The sequence below is a fragment of the Chrysochloris asiatica genome, unplaced genomic scaffold (genome assembly GCF_000296735.1).
Source record: "Chrysochloris asiatica unplaced genomic scaffold, ChrAsi1.0 scaffold00155, whole genome shotgun sequence".
Taxonomy (NCBI): Eukaryota; Metazoa; Chordata; class Mammalia; order Afrosoricida; family Chrysochloridae; genus Chrysochloris; species Chrysochloris asiatica.
The window spans coordinates 7,306,860-7,325,915 of NW_006408673.1; the positions used below are offsets into that span (position 1 = coordinate 7,306,860).

At 38.5% G+C, this 19,056-nt stretch overlaps 1 pseudogene; it reads right to left on the reverse strand.

Moving 5' to 3' along the window:
- Positions 1-17,318: 17,318 nt before the first annotated feature.
- On the reverse strand, positions 17,319-17,775 carry LOC102836994 (annotated as a pseudogene).
- Positions 17,776-19,056: the final 1,281 nt, after the last annotated feature.

A 19,056-nucleotide genomic window follows, 5' to 3' on the forward strand; every position in this document is an offset into this window, starting at 1 on the left:
AGCAGCTGGAGACTTTAGATCCAGAGAGGGAAGAGCCACTGTGTGCTGAAGACCGGGGAAGGATTGCATGAAGGGGATTGTAACCATGGCAATGAGATGATATAGGATAGAGTGAATGTGAGACTGATGTTCTCCCATGTAAACTATCACATAATTCACAATAAAACATTAAAAAAAAAGTTCAGCTAAGAAGCCAGCTTTTTTCTGCTGATACTTTGATCGCCACAACCTATGGTTGAATGGTTATTTAAAAAAAACACAAAACTATCAGGTGGTGCATATATGTAAAATTATAATTCCAATGAAATGTTTTCAAATAGTATATGATGATATTTTTGTAATGAAGGTTTTTTTTTTTTTTTTTTTAGTTAGATGTAATTTTAAAAGTAAAATCCCAGTAGCAGTAGCAGTTTTGTTATTAGGGAGTGGTCTATAGACTAGTGTATTGAACTGGCTGAAATATGCTCAGAGGATATTATATTAAATGTAAAAGTTGAAGATGTTTCCTTTTGTCAGGGCTCGTAAGAAAAATGCTTTGATTTTCAATGCCACGTATTCTGGCATTACAAATATATGTGCTTGTGAAATATTGAAACATCAGTGAAAGGAAATGTGGACATCTTACCTTTAGACTTTAAACTTTTAATTTATAACTAACAAAAAATTTTTAAAGCAATTATGTATATATTTTAGAACATATTGGATAAATAGGAAGTGTTAAGTAACACAAATTTCAAAAAACCCAAAAAACCCAAACAAAATGCTCTGTAATTCCATAAACTAGAGAAAAATACCACTATAACATTTTGATATATTTCATTCTATATTTTTATCTGAAGACAATGACACACACACACATTTACACATACTAATATTTTATAAAATTAGTTCTAGTCCAGGTGTACAAGTTTAATTTTTCATTACCATTTTTCCATGGAATTAAATAATTTATTACATGTCTGCCACTTAGCTATGCAACCTTGGCCAAGTCATTCAACCTTTCATTGCCTTTTATAATCTGAAATGGGGATGTTGTTGTTTTGTTAAGTGCTGTGAAATCAGTTCCAATTCACAACCAAGGAGTGACTGGTGGGTTTGAATTGCCAGTCTTGCAGTTAGCAGTCAAGTAGCTTATCTGTAGCCACACTAAGCTAATGATAATAATCTCTACCTTACAAGTTTGTTTTAAACATTAAATGAGAGTTAATTCCTATAAAGTGCTTAGAACAGGACTGACATGTTGTAAATGCTCAACTGGTATTAATAAGAATAATTAATTCTTAACTAAAAAGTATGTTTTATAATGGTTCCATAATATTTTATCATATGAATATGCAATAATATATTTAGCTACTTCCTTGTTTTGGACATTTATGTTGTTACTAATTTTCACTATTAATATGTAGTACTGTGATGGATAGACAATTTTTGTATATGCTCTATTTCCTTAGGCAGATTTCTTAGAATGGTATTATTGTTGAGTACCAAGGCTTTCAAGAAGCCCTGGCAACATAGTGCTTTATGAATTGGGCTGCTAAACGCAAGGTCAGCAATTTGAATCTACCAGCCACTCTGCGGGAGAAAGACGAGGCTTTCTCGTTCTATAAGGATGTATAATCCTGGAAATCCTATACGGGGTCCCTGTGAGTCAGAATGGACTGATGGCACACAACACCACTACCAAGACGTTCAGGGATTATACAATGACTTTTGGGTGGCGGTGTGGGATAATGCCGATCAATACAACTCTTTAGGTATCGCTGGGCTATGACAAAGATGGATGATTCTCTTGGAGTTGTGGTGTGGCATTCATATGCCTCTTAATTCAGGCATATCACCTTAGAGTCTCACCAGGAAGCTTTAATGTTACTGGTGTGGAAGACTGACAGCCATTCCCCCCCCCCCCCCCCGCCTTTTTAGGAACCTGAAGCATCCCTTTGGGTGGATGGGAGTATGCAATTTAGGGTCCACAGTGTGATCGGGACCAGACTGGCCAGGCATTGCCTATTTACTAAGACTCTGTACAACAGTTCTTTGGCAGAACTGAAGAGGCTAGTAAGTTTGCTGCTTTTATACCTCAGGATAAAAATTTCATATTCCTAAGTGTTTGTAGCTGTGCTTCCTTAAAAGGCTCATGTATCTAAAAATTACAGATCAGTCAAGAAGACTGAGCCAAGGCTGAGAGAAATTAGGCCTGAGACATTTCCAGCAGAATTTAGAGTAAAACACAAGAATGCTCAGGGATGAATGAGTATTTCCTTGAAGGGCATTTTTGAAATCATGGAACAGTTGTATGGTTGCCTCTAAATGTTAACACTGCAACTGCCTGAAAAGATTAGAGTTAAAGAGATTTGGATTAGAACTATTGATATAAATCCATCCTTTAACCTTTAGCGTGTGTGTGAAAATGGAGAAGATTGTGTAGGTTAATTTTTTCTTTTCTTGCTCATTCTTTTTCTTTCATTGCAAAAGCAATTTTTGGTTGCTTACAGTGGTAACACAAAAATCATTCTTTACTGTGGTTTGGGGCAGACAAAGCCATCCAGTCTCATTGTGAGGTCAAATCCTAATTTCCTCCTACCCCCCACCCCCTTGCCACTCTAAGCTTCTGTTCATATAGATAATAATTAGGCTCTGAAGCAGCTTGTTTTAACAATCACAAGTTCATGGTGTTAAGGATCAGCAATAGCATTACAAAACCTAGTAAAATTAATTCTACACACATAAATCACATTTTTCTTCATGCAATTTGTATACCCACTGGTTTGAAAATCCACAGTAAATATAATTACAGCTATTGAAGCCAAAGAATATAAGGATGTTTCCTCTCTTATTAACCAGCCTTCAGCGTCACTGTAATAATAGCTCCTTGTTGAAAAACCCTGAGAACCTTGCCAGTGCTTCGGAGTCTCTGTAAACTGAGATAGCCATTGCTGTCGTTAAATGAGGGCAGGGCATCTCCCAGCAGGCACCAGTTATTCCGTCTTACACTGTTTGCTGATTCAAGTCTCTTTGGAATAGTAAAGCTGGATTAGGACTCCGGAGCTAATATCACAGGGCTTTCCAAACAATGAGAAGGAGCCGGAATTGATTTCATGACTTTCTGGAAACGTGGCACTTCCAGGTCTGTTTCTCTTTCACTGCAAATTCAGAGCTGGCCTGGGGGAAGCTGCTTCTTCCTTCAGTGATGGAGGTGATTTTTGAAAGCCTTCCCATCAGCGGGCCAGATCTTGGTCAGTGGGGTCACATCTTAGTTTTTGTGCCTTTACATAAATATCATGCTGCCAAACCAAACCACACCACACCACACCACACGAAACCCATTGCTATCAAGTGGACTCCGATTCATAGTGACCCTATAGGACAGGGTAGAATTGTCCTGTAGGGTTTCGAAGACAGTAATCTTTTAAGGAAGCAGACTGCCACATTTTTCTTTTGCAGAGCTGATGGTAGATTTGAACCTTTGATCTTTGTGATAACTGTTGAATGCTTAACTACTGCACTACCAGGACTCTTAACTGCTCTGCTGCTTAAGGAAAACAAGCAGAAGGCTGGGTTTAGTTGACTGTTAATTAATTGGTTAATTAGTTGTGTCAATGTTTAACAAGTATCCATAGTCTGCTATATGTTAAGCAAGCTGGGCTAAGTTCAGTTGTTGTGAAGTGCTGTTGGCTTCAAGTCAGTTCCTGGTGCTCTGTGGTGGAGGTTATGTGCTGTGGAGTCGGTTCCAACTCATAGCGACCCCGTGTAGGGTTTCTGAGGCTGTAAATCTTCACGGGAGCAGAAAGCCTAATCTTTCTCTTGTGTAATTGCTGGTAGTTTTGAACTGCTGATGGTGAGAATAGTATCCTGACTCATAACCACTGCACTGTAGCGCTCTATGGTGGTGGTGGCAGTGGCTATGGGGTAGGTTCAAGACTCATAGTGACCCTGTATAGGGTTTCGGAGGCTGTAAATTTTCACGGGAGCAGAAAAGAAGTATGTCAGACAAATACAAAGTACAGTTCTGTTTAAATTGTTCTGGAGCATAAGGTGGAAGTATGGAGTACTTGGAAACACATCCAGTTGGCACCAGAAAGGATTATGTTGTTTGGTACAGAGTTAAAGTGCTATTAATACTCTCAGAAGATGACATAAAAAGAAAGGAAATGAGGAATACTAGGTAGAACAGTGCTATTTTATATACACTCACACCTCGCTGGGTCCTTTAGAAAAGGTATGCTGATTTCTTGAAAAGTGATTAAGTACTGAATGTTTTTACATATTTAATTTGGAGTCCTGGTGTGGCCCAGAGGTCTGGTGTGGTGCAGTAGGAACCAACTCGACAGCATTTAACAACAGCAACAACAGTGGTTCAGTGCTAAATGAATGGTTGGCAGCTTGAATCTACAGGAGAAAGACCTGGCTTCATAGAGATTGCAGCCAAGAAAACCTGCTCTGTCATAATGGTTCTCTGTGAGTCAGAATGGACTTGAAGACTATTGACAACAAAATCCAACTCTTAAATGTCTGGGTCTTTGTGGGAGCCAAAATGAAACATATAAATAAGCATTTGTGCGAAAGACTTGGGAAACATACATATGCACACAAAATAAAAATAATTCACTTATAATTTGACTAATAAACCCTGGTGGTTTACAGGGTTACGTTTTGGGATACTAAACACAAAATCAACAGTCTGAGTCCACCAGCTGCTCCTCTGGAGAAGGATGAGATTTTTTGCTCCCGTAAATATTTATAGCCTCAGAAACAGGGTAGCTATGAGCTAGAACTGACTGGATGGCACAAAACCACCATCATAATGTGATCACTAGAAATAATCATGGTTAACTTTGTGGCATATGCCCTTGTTTGGTTTCCCCTTTGTAACTGACTGTAATTACATTTACTTTGGATTCTCAGTGTACAGATTCTATAAATAATAAAGGTGAATTGGGTTCATTGCATTGATAATATCACAGTAATTTTAAACCCTTTTTACCTTTTACTTTGCAATTGTTTTGAGAATTTAAAAAAACTTGGTAAATACCATTTGTTTTCATTGTTGAATATTTGAAAGCAAATGATTTTAAGGAAGATGTTTTCCTTATAGACTTTTGGGAATGATAGAAGAAGTTATAGACTTTTTTTTCTAATTAGGGAGAATTATGCTTGTTTAATTTGATTGCTCATATCTTATATAAATCTTTATAATAGGCCAATAATATCTTTACAGTCTTAAAGTGTTTTTTTGTTCCTTTTACAATGAATTTTTTTTTTTCAGAAAAACAATGTTTTTCTTAATTGCTAGTTATATATTTTTTCATTAATAGATAATCTGTGTGGGCTAAGTTAATAAAAGAAAAATATTAAATGGCAGACAACTAGTTTTTTTTTTTCAATGTGTGCTAATCGTAACCATTTTTAGGCAAATTTCAGACTGCTCTTTTGCACTATGGGAAGAGTCCTGGGATTTTGAAGTACATTTTTTCAGATCTACCATTATTGTACAAGCTTGCTCCATTTTATTCCAGACCAAGAGAGGGAAGCAATGTTTTAAAAGAGCCTCATGAATTATCCATGTCCTGAGGTTATTACTGACCACAGAACTGCAAAGTAGAATTTATTCGTTTCTCCACTTGTCACATATGTGCCTTCCGACTGATTGAGAAAACTAACCCTTGTTGGAAGTTGGCAACTCCCTTACAGTGATTTTTAAAAGACCTGTTGTTTTCAGTATAATATCTGGCTGCCCAAGTTCTTTAAGAAAATTGTTTCATAACCTTGAAACTTTTTTTGAGTAGGAGATTTTCAGAAGATTAAGGGGTTAATCAGATACTGGAGTCTTGGTGTGACACTGTAGGATAAGCACTGGAACGTTAACCTCAAAGTTGGTGGTTCAAACCCACCAGCCATTCCTTGGAAATGGCTATACAGGGGAGGTAGGAGTAGAAACCTACACAATGGCACTTAACAACAACAACAATCAGATACTGCAGTGAATTCAAGAATCAAGAGAGGCCTGATGAGGACCGTGACAGACTGGAGAATGCTTGTCCCTCCACAGGTATTAAAAATAAACACAAAAAAACCCACAAATTAATTGTGGTGGCCTATTGTGAAAGTACAAATTTGGTCTGATGCCTGCCTGCTTATGATCTTTCTAGTAATCAGAGTGGTGGTGGTTGTGTGCCACTGAGTCCATTCTGACTTAGAGGAGCCTGTGTAGGGTTTCCAAGGCTGTCAGTCTTTACGGGAACAGAAAACCTCATCTTTCTTCTGTGAGTGACTGGTAGAGTCCAACTACTGACTTTGCAGTTAACAGCTCAGCTCATACTACACTATGCTCAGGGTTCCTTAGTAATAAGAGTGGTGATAGAAAATTGATAATAAAATAGCGGGCTTTTGTTGAGTGCTTTTTGTGTATTAGGTAGGTACATGCATGAGCTTTCTATTTTTAGAATGTAAAGGTAGATAATATTATTATTCCTGTCTTAGAGGTATAATTGAGGCTTACTTGGAAAGCTACTTGCTCATGTCATAGAGATGGTAAGTGGTAGTCAAAACCATACTTGCCTGGTTCTGAATTTTGAGTTCTGTGATGTGTTTTGAACTTTGAACTGCATTGGGTAGGAAGAAAATTGTCAGTGGTTAAACTAGTCAGTGTGTTGGTACCAGCTAGCTTGTATCCCTGAGAGAAAGGTTCTTGGTCCTAGAGGAAGAAGGAAGAGCAGGGTCTGCTCTGCTGCCGGGTTAGACGCTGCCAGGCTCTAGAAAGGCCTTCCGTAGGTTCCTGGGAGGTGATTACCTTGGTGGTTGTTGTTAGGTGCCGTTAAGTCGGTTCCGACTTGCCGTCAACTTACAGTGACCCTGTATAGGATTTCTGAAGAACAGTTAGTGTTTTTGAGCTGCTGACCTTATGGTTCACAGTCCAGCTCTGATCCTACAGTACCACACCAGGAGTCCAATTACCTTGGTAGGGGATGAATAAAGTAATAGTTCCTGCAAGGTGCAGATGACTTGTGGAATTGGGTGTGTACAGAGTATGAGTGGAAAATCATACTGAATGGAATCTTATAATGTAGGTTTTGGCAGCTGTGAGTATAGTCTACCAGGTTATATTGTACGTTTGGCTCTTTTACTAATTATGGGGAAATATCTAGAATTGTAGAATAAAGAACTAAACACATTTGGGATCTGAGATTTAATCCAGGGTTTCTTGTCCAATACCCTTTACAACTAAATGAGGTTTAGCCTGGGTGGAGGGGACCAGCTTCTCCTCCGTCTTTGGTTTATCTCTGTCTGCTCCTGCTCAGCACGCCTCAGATTCACTTTTCTGGGGCATAGTGGATCTCTATCAGAATCACTGGTGTTTCCCGTGATATTTAGTAGAAAGAGGCTACTAACGAAAGTATCCTTACAAACCTTTGGTTGTTGAATTAACCAGCACAACTGAAATATTCTGCTGCTAACTAACATAGCACTTTTAAACAAACAAGTCACTGACTTGTTTGAAAGTCATTGTAGCTCTAAAAGCCTCTCTGTCCAAGTGACTTTAACACAAGGAAATGAAAAGCCAAGCCAGACTGTTCCTAACTGGTTGCATGTGAACATGAACCTGGAGAAACACAGCAGCCTCTGTGAGAAGCCTGTTGGCATAAACCTTACAGAACCCCATAGAGAGAGTTAAAAATAATAATAAACAAACACATATATGGAAAAGACTAAAAAACTATTTCTACACTTTGTTCTCTGAAAAATGTGAATATACTACTATAAAAATATACCAGAAGAGAAAGTATTAAATGGGTTTAGATTTCTGTAGCCTCAAGGCTTTTAAATAGATCACTGAAGGAGGAAGAAGCAAACTTAGTTGCACGAAACCCAATACTGTTAGAAGAAGTTGGGCGGTGGGGGTGGGGAGTGGGTCCAAAATTAGAGGATCAGTGGACCTAGGAAAGTCCTTCTGTTGAATTGTTTCATTGGTTTAAAAGATTGCTTTCCTAGAAGCAACAAGAAAAACTGGTTCAGTTTGTTTTCAGAGTTGGAAGTAAGCAGCTCCTGACTTTATTTCCATCTGGAATATCATTTAAGAATTTGGGCAGATCGCAAGTGATTTATGTTTAGTAAACAAGATTATCTTCAGCTTCCTATTGTGGAAGAGCAAATGGTTTGGGGTTTAGTTGCTGCTTTTCAGACTCTCTTAATTGCTTCTTCAAGGTAATACTGCATTCATCTCCTTATTTATCTACAGTGTCAAGTTTGCAACAGTGGTTTCTGAAGCAAAACCCCAGGGCAGTGGTGGAAGCTGGAATGGCTTCAAATATTAATTCCCTTGTTGTAGAGCTATCAAAATTAGAAGTGTTTCTTGAGGTTGTGGGGAGTATGGGTCGGGGTGGTGAGAAAGGGCTTAGCACAAAATTCAGCTTTTTAGTATTTTTTATATCATTAGACATAAGCTCTTTATCTTTATGGACAAATGAAGGGAATTTCAAGTCAGGTATTTTGGGGGCTTGTTATTTTTTATGTATTAAGAATTTAATTTCTTCCTCATAAAGGAAAAAATTCTTAGTAGAATTGCAGCCAGCTAGTGAAAAATGTTACCTTTTTTTTTTGATGTTTGAGTATACCTTATTATGAAAAGATAAATACTGACCTGCTATGTATTAAAATGTGGGTCATTCTTTTTAACCTTTGTATTATGAATTGGGTGAAGGTTTCCAGAGCAGGTCATCAGTTCTACATTCAACAGTTCATACACAGTTTGTTTCATCTCATTGATTGCAATCTCTACAATGAAACATCACTTATCCCACTTTGTCCCTGTGTTTCCTGTTTCCGTTCTGCCATCTTTCCTAACTTTTCTGAACTCTATCCTTGGGTAAAATTTCACATGGCTGATTACTCTAAGGTGTGTGTACCTCACTTAGAGACCTGTGTATTGCTTGGCTGGAAATTGAGCCACAGAAGTGAGTTCAGTTCCAGACCTGAAGCGTGATCACTTGTCATAGTCTTGAGGGTTCGAGCAATCTCTATCTGACCAGTAATCCTGGTCTTTTTGTTTATGATTTTGAGTTTTGGTCCACATTTTCTCCTACTCTCTATAGGACCTTCCGATGTGATCCCTTTTAGAGCTGTTAGTAGTGGTAGCCAGGTACCATCTAGTTCTTCTGGTTCCAAGCTCATGGAGACTGATGTTTACATGTTCCATTAGATCACTGGACTAGTTGTTTCAATATAGCTTCAATTTTCATCAATGTTTTTTCTGTACAGGGAGAGACCAATAAGTTGCCTGTTACTTAAATGGCTGCTCATGAGCCTTTAAGACCTCAGTCACTAACCATGTGGGTAAATTTTTAGTATGTTCTAAATTTAAGTTTAATAGGCCCCGTGTTAAAACATTTTCCTGTAAAAAAAATATAGGTATGCATTGCTTAATGTCCATAATATCTTCTGTGAAATAGGATGTAGTTTGGATGTTGTGTGAACACCAAATTAAAATTTGATGGACATCAACTTCCAGTTGTCCTTGTTACTGCTGCTGTAGCAGCTGTTGCCTCGAGCTGCAATGGAAGCTAGAGGATTGGGCAGTAGTGGTTGTGAGGGTGGTGGTGGGAGCCGAGTGAGAAGAAGTTACCAGAGAATGGAGTGCATCTAGCCTTGCCTGCTATTCTGCTCACTTGAACAGCAAGAGCAGCTGGGCTTCATATCCACAGTCCCTGCCACTGACACTTCCCTGCCTGACTGTTGGGCAGAGCCTGAGAGCCCATGCCCACAGCCTTATCCTTTTCCTCACCTGCCTGTATGCCACCTAGGGTCCATTGCTGCAAGAGTCTATGTTTGGGGTCTTCAAAGCCACTTGTTGTTAAGTGCTGTCGCGTCAGTTCCACCTCATAGCAACCCTTTATAGGGTTCCCAAGGGACGCTGGTGGGTTTGAACCATAGACTTTGCCACTAGGGGGAAATAATATCAAGAAAGAAAACAACATCCTTAAGAGACCATGGATGCATCTACAGTCACATACTATCTGAATGGACATTAAGCTACACATATGGCACTTAACAACAACAACAACAAAACAACCTGTATTAAGTGTAAATATTTGTGTGAGAGAGGTAAGCATTTTAGCAAACAATTGATCATGTTTTTTTCTCCAAGGCAAAAAAAAAGGTGATTAAGAGTATAACATTTAGGAAAACTGCGTATTATATATTTCATATTTGCTGCCGATAAAAGGAGTGCATTTAATTAGTAAGCTGGTGGTGTTGTTAGGTGCCATCAAGTTGGTACTGACTCATAGCGAGTCTGTGTACAACAGAATAAAACACTGCCCGGTCCTGACTCACCTACCCCCAACCCTACCCTAAATATACACACATACCCACCCAACCCCACTACCCGTTCCTCAATCCAAAAACTTTGTTTTTTAAAAGTTTTTTATTAGGAATTATGTGGGCTTACCTAGGAGAATATCAGTGTTACATTCATTCTATTATATTTTATTTAATTGCAATGATTACAATCCCCTCCATGTATTATCAAACAACCAAAGGGTACACCTCACATGCCTGCTCCCCCCCGGGCATCAGCACACGGCCCCTCTCTCTCCCTGAGTCCATTGTCCCCAGCCACTCCATCTGTACACGTTATCATCTCTACCTCCATTTCTGGCATCACTGCCTCTCAGGGTAGGGCTCCGCACTATGCTCTACTTACTTCTTGTCCCAGGGACCTCCGCTCCTGAACTGCAAAATCAGCTACTCCCCTCATTTTTTTACAAAACATTTTACATTTCTGACCCCCGCATTCAGTCCTGATAGCAATTATTCATTATTGTATGAAGGTATCTTCTTCAATTGGAATACTTTTAAGTTTCATATCTTGTACATGGTACAAACCAAGCAAAAGATAAAATGTATATAGAAGGTCACTCTGTCTCTCAGATTTTATCAGCTATTTTGAGTCTAGTTCTTAGATTGCTCATGACAACTTGGCAGAAAGCCATGTGCCTGTCATTATCTCATTTGTTATGTCTAGCCCTGTCAAGAATAGGTTCACTAGTGTTTTTTAAATTGCCTAGTGAAAAATTTTATTTCCAAAACCAACTGAAGAATTTAAGGTGGCGCTAAGTGTGGATTGAGGTCATGTAAAAGTTCTGAGCAGATAGGAATTCATGAAGGAGGGAAATGGAGAGATGAATGGTTTTAGGACTATTATGGAGGAACGTAGGATTTCTGTAGCATTTGTATCCAGGAGAATGGAATGGGCCTTAAATTGTGTAGTTGTATGAAAATGCATATAAAATTTATTTACTTAGTATAAACAGTTGTCTGTTTAGTGCGTTTTGCACTTGAATGTCTCATGTGTCTTCCCAGGAACTAGTGGCCAGTCCTCTCTGTTAGATATAAGAAAGTTGAGGAAAAGCAGATGAATGTGAAGTGGAATCCAGAAAATACTTACTGAGAGAGTGTCAAGCATTGTTATTTTATGAGTATTTTAAGGGACTTTTCAAGGGTACTTCTGACTCTTTTCAATTGTTTTGCATTGCTTTTGGCCTTAGACTCTAACCTAGTTCCCTGCTCCATTAGGTATGATTTTACATTGTTGATTGGCTGAAGGTCTCCTGAGGGTTAAAAAGAGGTGTTAGCAGATTCTGTAGTGTGACTATAGAGGAAAGAAGACTAAGAAAAAAGGTGAGGTAGAGGAAGAGACAATTAGGGAGAAGCAGGAATTGAGTTCTTTGTTTTAGAGAAAACATTTGTTGTTGAATGAAATAATACATACATGTGTCTCTGGAAATACACTTACCTCTGGGAATGAGAGAGGGCCAGGTTTCCCAGCAGAACAGACAGACTTACTTTGTTGATGCTGAGCAGCTAACTCTGTGGAGAACAGAAATGGAAAAGGATGTAAGGGGCTGTATCAGCCACTGCAGCGCTTGGAGTCACAATACTTCATGTGACCTTGAAAGGAGTAGAAAAACAGGACAGCTGGGACTGTGTTGAATCTGAGTCAAATCAGAGTAGCCTAAGAAACTCATCTCTTCTTCTTGAGTCATTCTGGACAAGAGTTTTGAGAATGGGCTTTACTTTATAATGTATTGAGGGCTTGACCACAAAGAACATTTGAATATGTGTCATTAAAATCCCTCTCTTGTTTTCTTTACTCCCCTTCCCGAGGTGCACCTTGGGTTCCCATTGTTCTATGATAGGACCCAATTTTTTAGGGATATACTCTATATTTTGAATCTTTTTTAAATTTTCTTCCTACTCACCAAAATTTACCTGTTTACTTCTGTTGAATATCTTTAGTCTGTCCAGGTAATTGGAGATGATAATAGTAAAATCATTCTTTTTCTCATATAGGATTGATATATAGATATATAACTTAGAGACATTGTGGGTTTAGTTTCCAGAACAACACACAAAAAAAGAGAGTATTGCAGTATTCACAATAAAAGTGAATCACACAAACGTTTTGGTTTTCTGGTAGTAGTGGTTGTGTGCTATGGAGTCAGTTCCAACTCGTAGCAACTCTGAATAGAGTTTCCAAGGCAGTAAATTTTTATGGGAGCAGAAAGCCTCATCTGCAGATCAAACTGACCTTGTGGTCCAGTGCACTATCCTGCAGTGCCACACCAGGACTCAAGTGTGTAATAGCACTATGAAAACGTTTGAAATACTGTGAGTTACCAAAATGTGACACAATATACAAAGTGAGCACATGCAATTGGAAAAATGGTACTGATAGATTTGCTTGATGCAGGGTTGCCTCAAACCTTTACTCTGTTAAAAAAAAAAAAAAAAAAAAAAAAAAGAGAAAACGCATTCTCTGCAAAGTGCGATTAAGCAAAGCACAATAAAACAAGGTATGCCTGTATAAACTTATCCTTGTTACATATTTGCATTCAAAGAAAGTTTTCACATTATCTTAACTCAAGGAAGTGGCATTTTTGGCATGTCTTTGGGTAAATGTTAAGATGCTAATATTACAGTGGAATTTTATGTATGCTTTATGGAACTTCAGCTAATGAACTTGGCTAAAAGAGAAACAAAAAAGGAAAGAAATAATTGAAATACGATGAACATCATCCTGAACATGAATGGAAGGCTGTCATTAGTCTGGAGACATTGTTTCCTCTCAAAGTGTGAGCATTGTGGGTTTTAACAACATGGCTTATAAAATGTGAGCCAACTATCTTGGTGTTCATGTGAAGAAACAACAGCCTTTTTCTAAGTGATGAAAACTGCTAATTTTAAAAGTTATTATTATTGTTTAATTGTAGTTTAGGTGAAAGTTTACAGAGCTAATTTGTTTTGCATATTTTATTTTATGACACATGAACAGTTCACACACATTTTATTTCATGACATTGTTTGTAATCTACTCTTCCAAACTTCTTTCCTGGGGTCCCTGTTCATTCTTCTTTCCTGCCCCTTCTTGCCCTCTGAGCTTTGTTTCTGGGCAAAGCCTGCCTTTTTTTTCTCACATGGTTGATTGTACAGAGGAGTACATTCCTCCCTGTAGTTATCACTTAATTTGTTGTTGTTGTTAAGTGCCGTTGAGGCGGTTCCAACTCATAGCGACCCTTTATAGGGCTTCAAAGGAGCAGCTGGTGATTTTGAACCGCTGACATGAAGTTCAAGCCAGTGCTTATCATATAGCGCCACACCAGGCCTGCTGTTTGAAAGTTGACTCCTGGTGATGAGTTCAGTTCCATACTTGAAGGGCGTCTAAGTGCCACAGGCTTGGGGGTTCCACTAGCTTCTTTCAAACCAGTAAGTCTGGTCTTTTTATGAAAAGTTAATTATTTTGGAGTTACTGAGAGACAGTGTAGTATTGTACTTTATGAGTAATTTAAGGGGTTTTCCAGGGGTACTTTTGACTATTTGCAATTACTGTTTTGTTTTGGACATTAGACTGTAACTCACTTTTCTTGCCTTAGGTATGATTTCATGGTCTCTAGTTCACAAAGTATAGGTTTTTCACGTCCTTGTGAGCTACTTAATGAACCCTGGTGGTGCAGTGATTAAGTTCTGTAGTGCTAACAGAAAAATTGGTGGTGTGAATCCACCAGCAGCTTTGTGGGAAAAAGATGTGGCAGTTTGCTTTCTTTACAGATTACAGCTTTGGAGACCCTATGGGACAATTTTACTCTGTCCTGTAGGGGTGCTGGAGTCCTGGTATGGTGCTGTGGGTTAATGTACTGGACTGCAAGGTTGATTTAAACTACAAGGCTGGCAGTTCAGGCTCACCAGCCATTCCTTGGTAACCCTACCCTGGGTTGGAACCAATTCGACGGCACTTAACAACAACATAGGGTTGCTGGAGTCTTAGTGTGGTGCTGTTGGATAAGCACTGGACTGCTAACCACAAAGTAGGAAGTTCAAACCCAACATCTGCTCCTTGGAAACCCTCTAAGGGTCACTACGAGTCGAAACCAATTCTCCGGCACTTAACAGCAATGGTAGGGTTGCTAGAGCCAGAATAGACTTTACGGCAATGAACTTTTTTTAAATGAATGAGCTACTTGAGATTTAGGACTGCATATCATTTGCCAATAACAAAAAAGCTCAGAAAACATTTGTTGTTGAATGAAAGAATGAATATATATTACCTCTGCCTAATTAATGATCCTCTGCACCCCACAGCTCACCCCATTCCAGTGATTCCTAGAGCAGATAGAGCAGGGACATTCTGGGTGTCTTGGTTTAGAAGAGATGGGTTTAGATCATCTGTTGAAGCTGAATTACATGTTATTGCCTTAATGAGAATACATTTTCTTCCTCAGCACTTCTAGATGCTTCCTTAGGCAAAGAAGGTAGTGATGGTAGGATGGTGCTGTGTATGAGATTTTAGAGGCTTTGAAAATTCTCTTAACATACTTTTAAAATTGAGAACCCTTATCTTCATACCACGACAAAGTGAGCACCTTAGTCATTGTAGTTTCCCAGTTAGAATCATCTTGTCATCTCAAGAATGGATGGCACCCGTTTAGAAGGTTCCACTTCCTTGATGGAACCTTCTAGATGGTTTTGAACACTGTAACTATGGTTAACCTATAAATTAATGTTGCTAATAAAATGGTGCAATGGTTACATGTTTGTCTGCTGACTGATAAATTGGAGGTTTGAACATGTGGCAGACCTGTGGGAGGAGAGACCTGGTGATCTGCTCCTGTAAAGATAAAAACTTGATGATACCTAACAACTACAACAGTAAAAAATATATGTTTATCTCCCCCTGCCCCGATCCTGTCAACTGTGGTCCATTTGTAGACCATAATAAGGATCCTAGTACTTGTCTGGTAGCTCACAAAATAATGCGTCATGCAGAAAAGTTTGACCAGTTTAATGGGTGGCCCCATGTAATGACAATCCTGGGAAGGTAGCATCTTGTTCTGTATCTCACAGTATCACCATTACCACTTCAGAGAGCCTGCTTTCAGAGGGCAAGATGAAGTAAAGATAATTACCACTGGGGTTTGTGTTTAATATTGTAATTTTATGGGTACAGTTGATACCCTCAGTGAGATTAGAAACTGTGTATGCCACTGAGATCCTACTGGACACAAATGTGACAAGACTACTAACCAATCATTTTGATACTGTCTGCTTCTGGGCCTGATATTTTTATTTTTGTAATGTGCCACTCAACCTTTGATTATTATATTATATTATAATATGAATGATAGAAATGAATTCTTAGAGGTAATCAAATCAGTGATATTTAAATCTTTCTTCCCCCCAAAGGGACAGTAAAATCATTAAAAAATTATAATTTATTTCAATATGTAAATCAGACAAAAGCTGAACTTCTGGTTCAAAGAGGGATGGAAATGGGAGATCAAAAACCTCCATCATTTTTCTGTTTCCCTTCCCATCCTAACCCTTGAGCTATCTGGATATAATATCTGGGGCTCCATAGAGCTCAATTTAAAAACCACAACTCTGGAGTAATGCGTGGTTGCTAAGCCTTAAATATATCCTCTTAGCACCAATTTTCTGTTTATTTCTTAGGGTAAAATAGTAAAACAAAATTGCTCAAAATTCTTCCTCTTCATTCGTCTGTAGTGTGAATTTACCTATAGATGTTTACTAGTCCTCTAGAAGCTTGAATGTTCAGCCCAACTAATGTGCATCGTACATGAGGTTGATGTGGATGAGAGGTGGTATTGGTTTTGTTTTTTGATGGGGAGTGTGGCACATAGGAGTACTGGTGTGGCATTGTAGTATAAGCACTGGACTGCAAAGTTGTTTGAACTGCAAGGTCAGTGCTTCAAACTCACCATTTACTCCTTGGAAACCCTATACAGCGTTGCTGTGAGTTGGAACCAACTCAATGCACTTAATAACAACAACACCAACAGCATGGCATATAGAACCCTGGTGGTGCAGTGTAAAGCACTGTGATTTAATCCACCAGCCACTGTAGGGGTGAAAGATGTAATCGGTAAAGTTGACAGCCTTGGAAATCCTATGGGGGAGATCTATTCTGTTCTTTAGGGTCACTCTGAGTTGAAATTGACTCGATGGCCATGCATTAGGTTTGTTTTGTATTTTCTTATGACATATGGATTACTGTATGGAAGTGCTTAAGGAGTTGGTGTTCTTTGATGACATAGGCTCTAATTGTATACATCAGTGGTGATCGAAGTGTGACTTCCTAATCAGTAGTATCAACATTCCTTAAAATTTGCTAGAAATATGCATTCTTGGTCTCCACCCCATATCTACTGAATCAGAAACTTTGAGTAGTGGAGCCAGACAGTTTATATTTACCAATCCTTCCTGCTGATTCTTCTGCAAGTTAAAGCTTGAGAACCACAGGTATATGTAAACTGGGTTGGGTTGGGGTGTTTTAACACTCCCTGTTACATTCCTTGCTTTGCCATTAGCATTTGATATTTTTCAATTTTATTTGAAGTCCTAAATAACTTTAGCTGCAAACCAAATATCCTAGCTCTTATTTCTAGTTATATTGCTACTCCTAAACCCTTTCTTTGTGAAAATGACTACTCCTGAGCCCTTTTTATGTGGAAGCAGCCACTGTATGTATATAAACACATTCTTTCTTTGAGATGTTACCTTAGTTGGAAGCCTGGCTCTTTATCAAAGAAAGCGATTTTCTGCTTGACCTATCAGGGCATCGTTTGTCTGAGCACTGCTGAGATTGCTTGGAGTCACAGAACTTTCAGCATTGTGTCTCCACTGAGGGTCTGAGGAAGGATTTTTATCACTGTAGCATCTAGGCAACTCTTATCATCTGGTCTGGGGTACTTGGTTGTCATTATCAGCTCCTTCCTTTTTCCTTGTGTCTTTTTCATTAGCTAGAACACTCACTCAATAATCAGGATTCCAAACCCTTCATAGTTTACTTGGCCATCACCATCAACCATCAATATCTGCTTCCCTGATCATTTCATCAGCCTCTTTAATCTGTTAATTTCTCTCCAAGGTTTGTCATCATGTGACGAAGTTCTGCGGCACTAATATGGATAGCCATTGGCATCCTATCAAACACATGGAATGTTACTTTAATTTCTCCCTCATGGTTGGTGTCTTTCATTTTTCTTGCCATTATTGTCAGAAATTCCAGGAAGTCTATTGTGCCATTACCACCAGCTTCATTAATCATGCTCTGTAATTCTGCTTCTGTGACATGCTGCTCAAGAGACCTCATTATAGTTCCCAATGCCTTTGTTTGTTGTTACAGTTCCATCACCATCCTTGTCAAATAGTTAAAAAAACTTCTTTGAATTCTGTAATCTGCTCTTCAGTCAGTTGGTCAGCCATGCTGCAAGCACTACTGTCTCTGAGACATGATCACACAACCACTTGGTTCATTAGCTCCATTCGGACTCCATGCTCTTCCTGCTTGATGGTCCTATGGTTCTCTGTTCCTGGAATGAAAAATCAACTACTCCCTCCTTTTTCTTTCACATCTTCTACCTTTACAGTTGTGACAGTTGCAATTAGTCATGATGGCAATTACTATTGAGTCAAAAGAATCCTATCCCAATCCTTTCACCAGACCCATGTAGACAAGAGGAAAAGTATTCAGTGGGGATTCTACCATACTCCACTCATTCTGAAACTAAGCATACTCTTGAAAAAACTTGTAAGCCAGCCACTTCATGCCTTTATAGTTCCCCATTTCTGTAGCCAATTAGACCATTCCATTTTGTTACTGTGATGTTTTATATGTCTTCCATCTTCTTTTTAATTAATTTTTTTCCTTCCGTCTTATTTTGATGCTTTATGCATCATTCAGTATTTTGTCCATATATTCCTTCAATATTAATAGCAAGTTGAAATTTGAATTTTTTATTTGGTTCTTTTATCTTGAGAAACGCTGAGCTTGTTCTTCCCTTTTAGTTTTTTAACTCAAAGTCTTTGCATATTTCATTATAATACTTTGTTTTCTTGAGTTGCCCTTTGAAATTTTTCTGTTCAGGTCTTTTACTCCCCCATTTTTTCCATTTCCTTTAGCATTTCTATGCTGGATAGCAAATTTCAGAGTCTCTTTAGCATCCTTTTTGGTCTTTTCTTTTTTTCCTGTCTTTTTAGTAGCCTTTAGCTTTCTTTTTGTATGATGTTCTTGATGTCTTCTCACGGCTTTTCTGTGTTCAGTCATTAGTGTCTAATGCATCAAGTCTGTTCTTAAAATGGTTTTAAATTCAGGTGGGATATGTTCAACAACATATTGTGGACTTGTTTTAATCTTCTTCAGCTTCAGTTTGAACTTGTATATATGAGCTACTGATTGTCTGTTCATCAGTTTGCCTGTGGCCTTGCTTTGACTGATGGTATGAAGCTTTTACACTGTCTCTTCCCAAAGATGTAGTCCATTTAATTTCTGTGTATTCCATCTGGTGAGGTCCATGTTTATAGTCATCTTTTATGTTGTTTGAAAAAGGTGTTTGCAATGAAGAAGTCATTGATCTTGGAAAGTTCTATCATGCGACCCCCCTGCATCATTTCTATCACCAAAGCTCTATTTTCCAACTACTCTTCATTCCTCTTTATTTCCTACCTTTGCATTCTGTCACCAATAATCATCAGTACATCTTGATT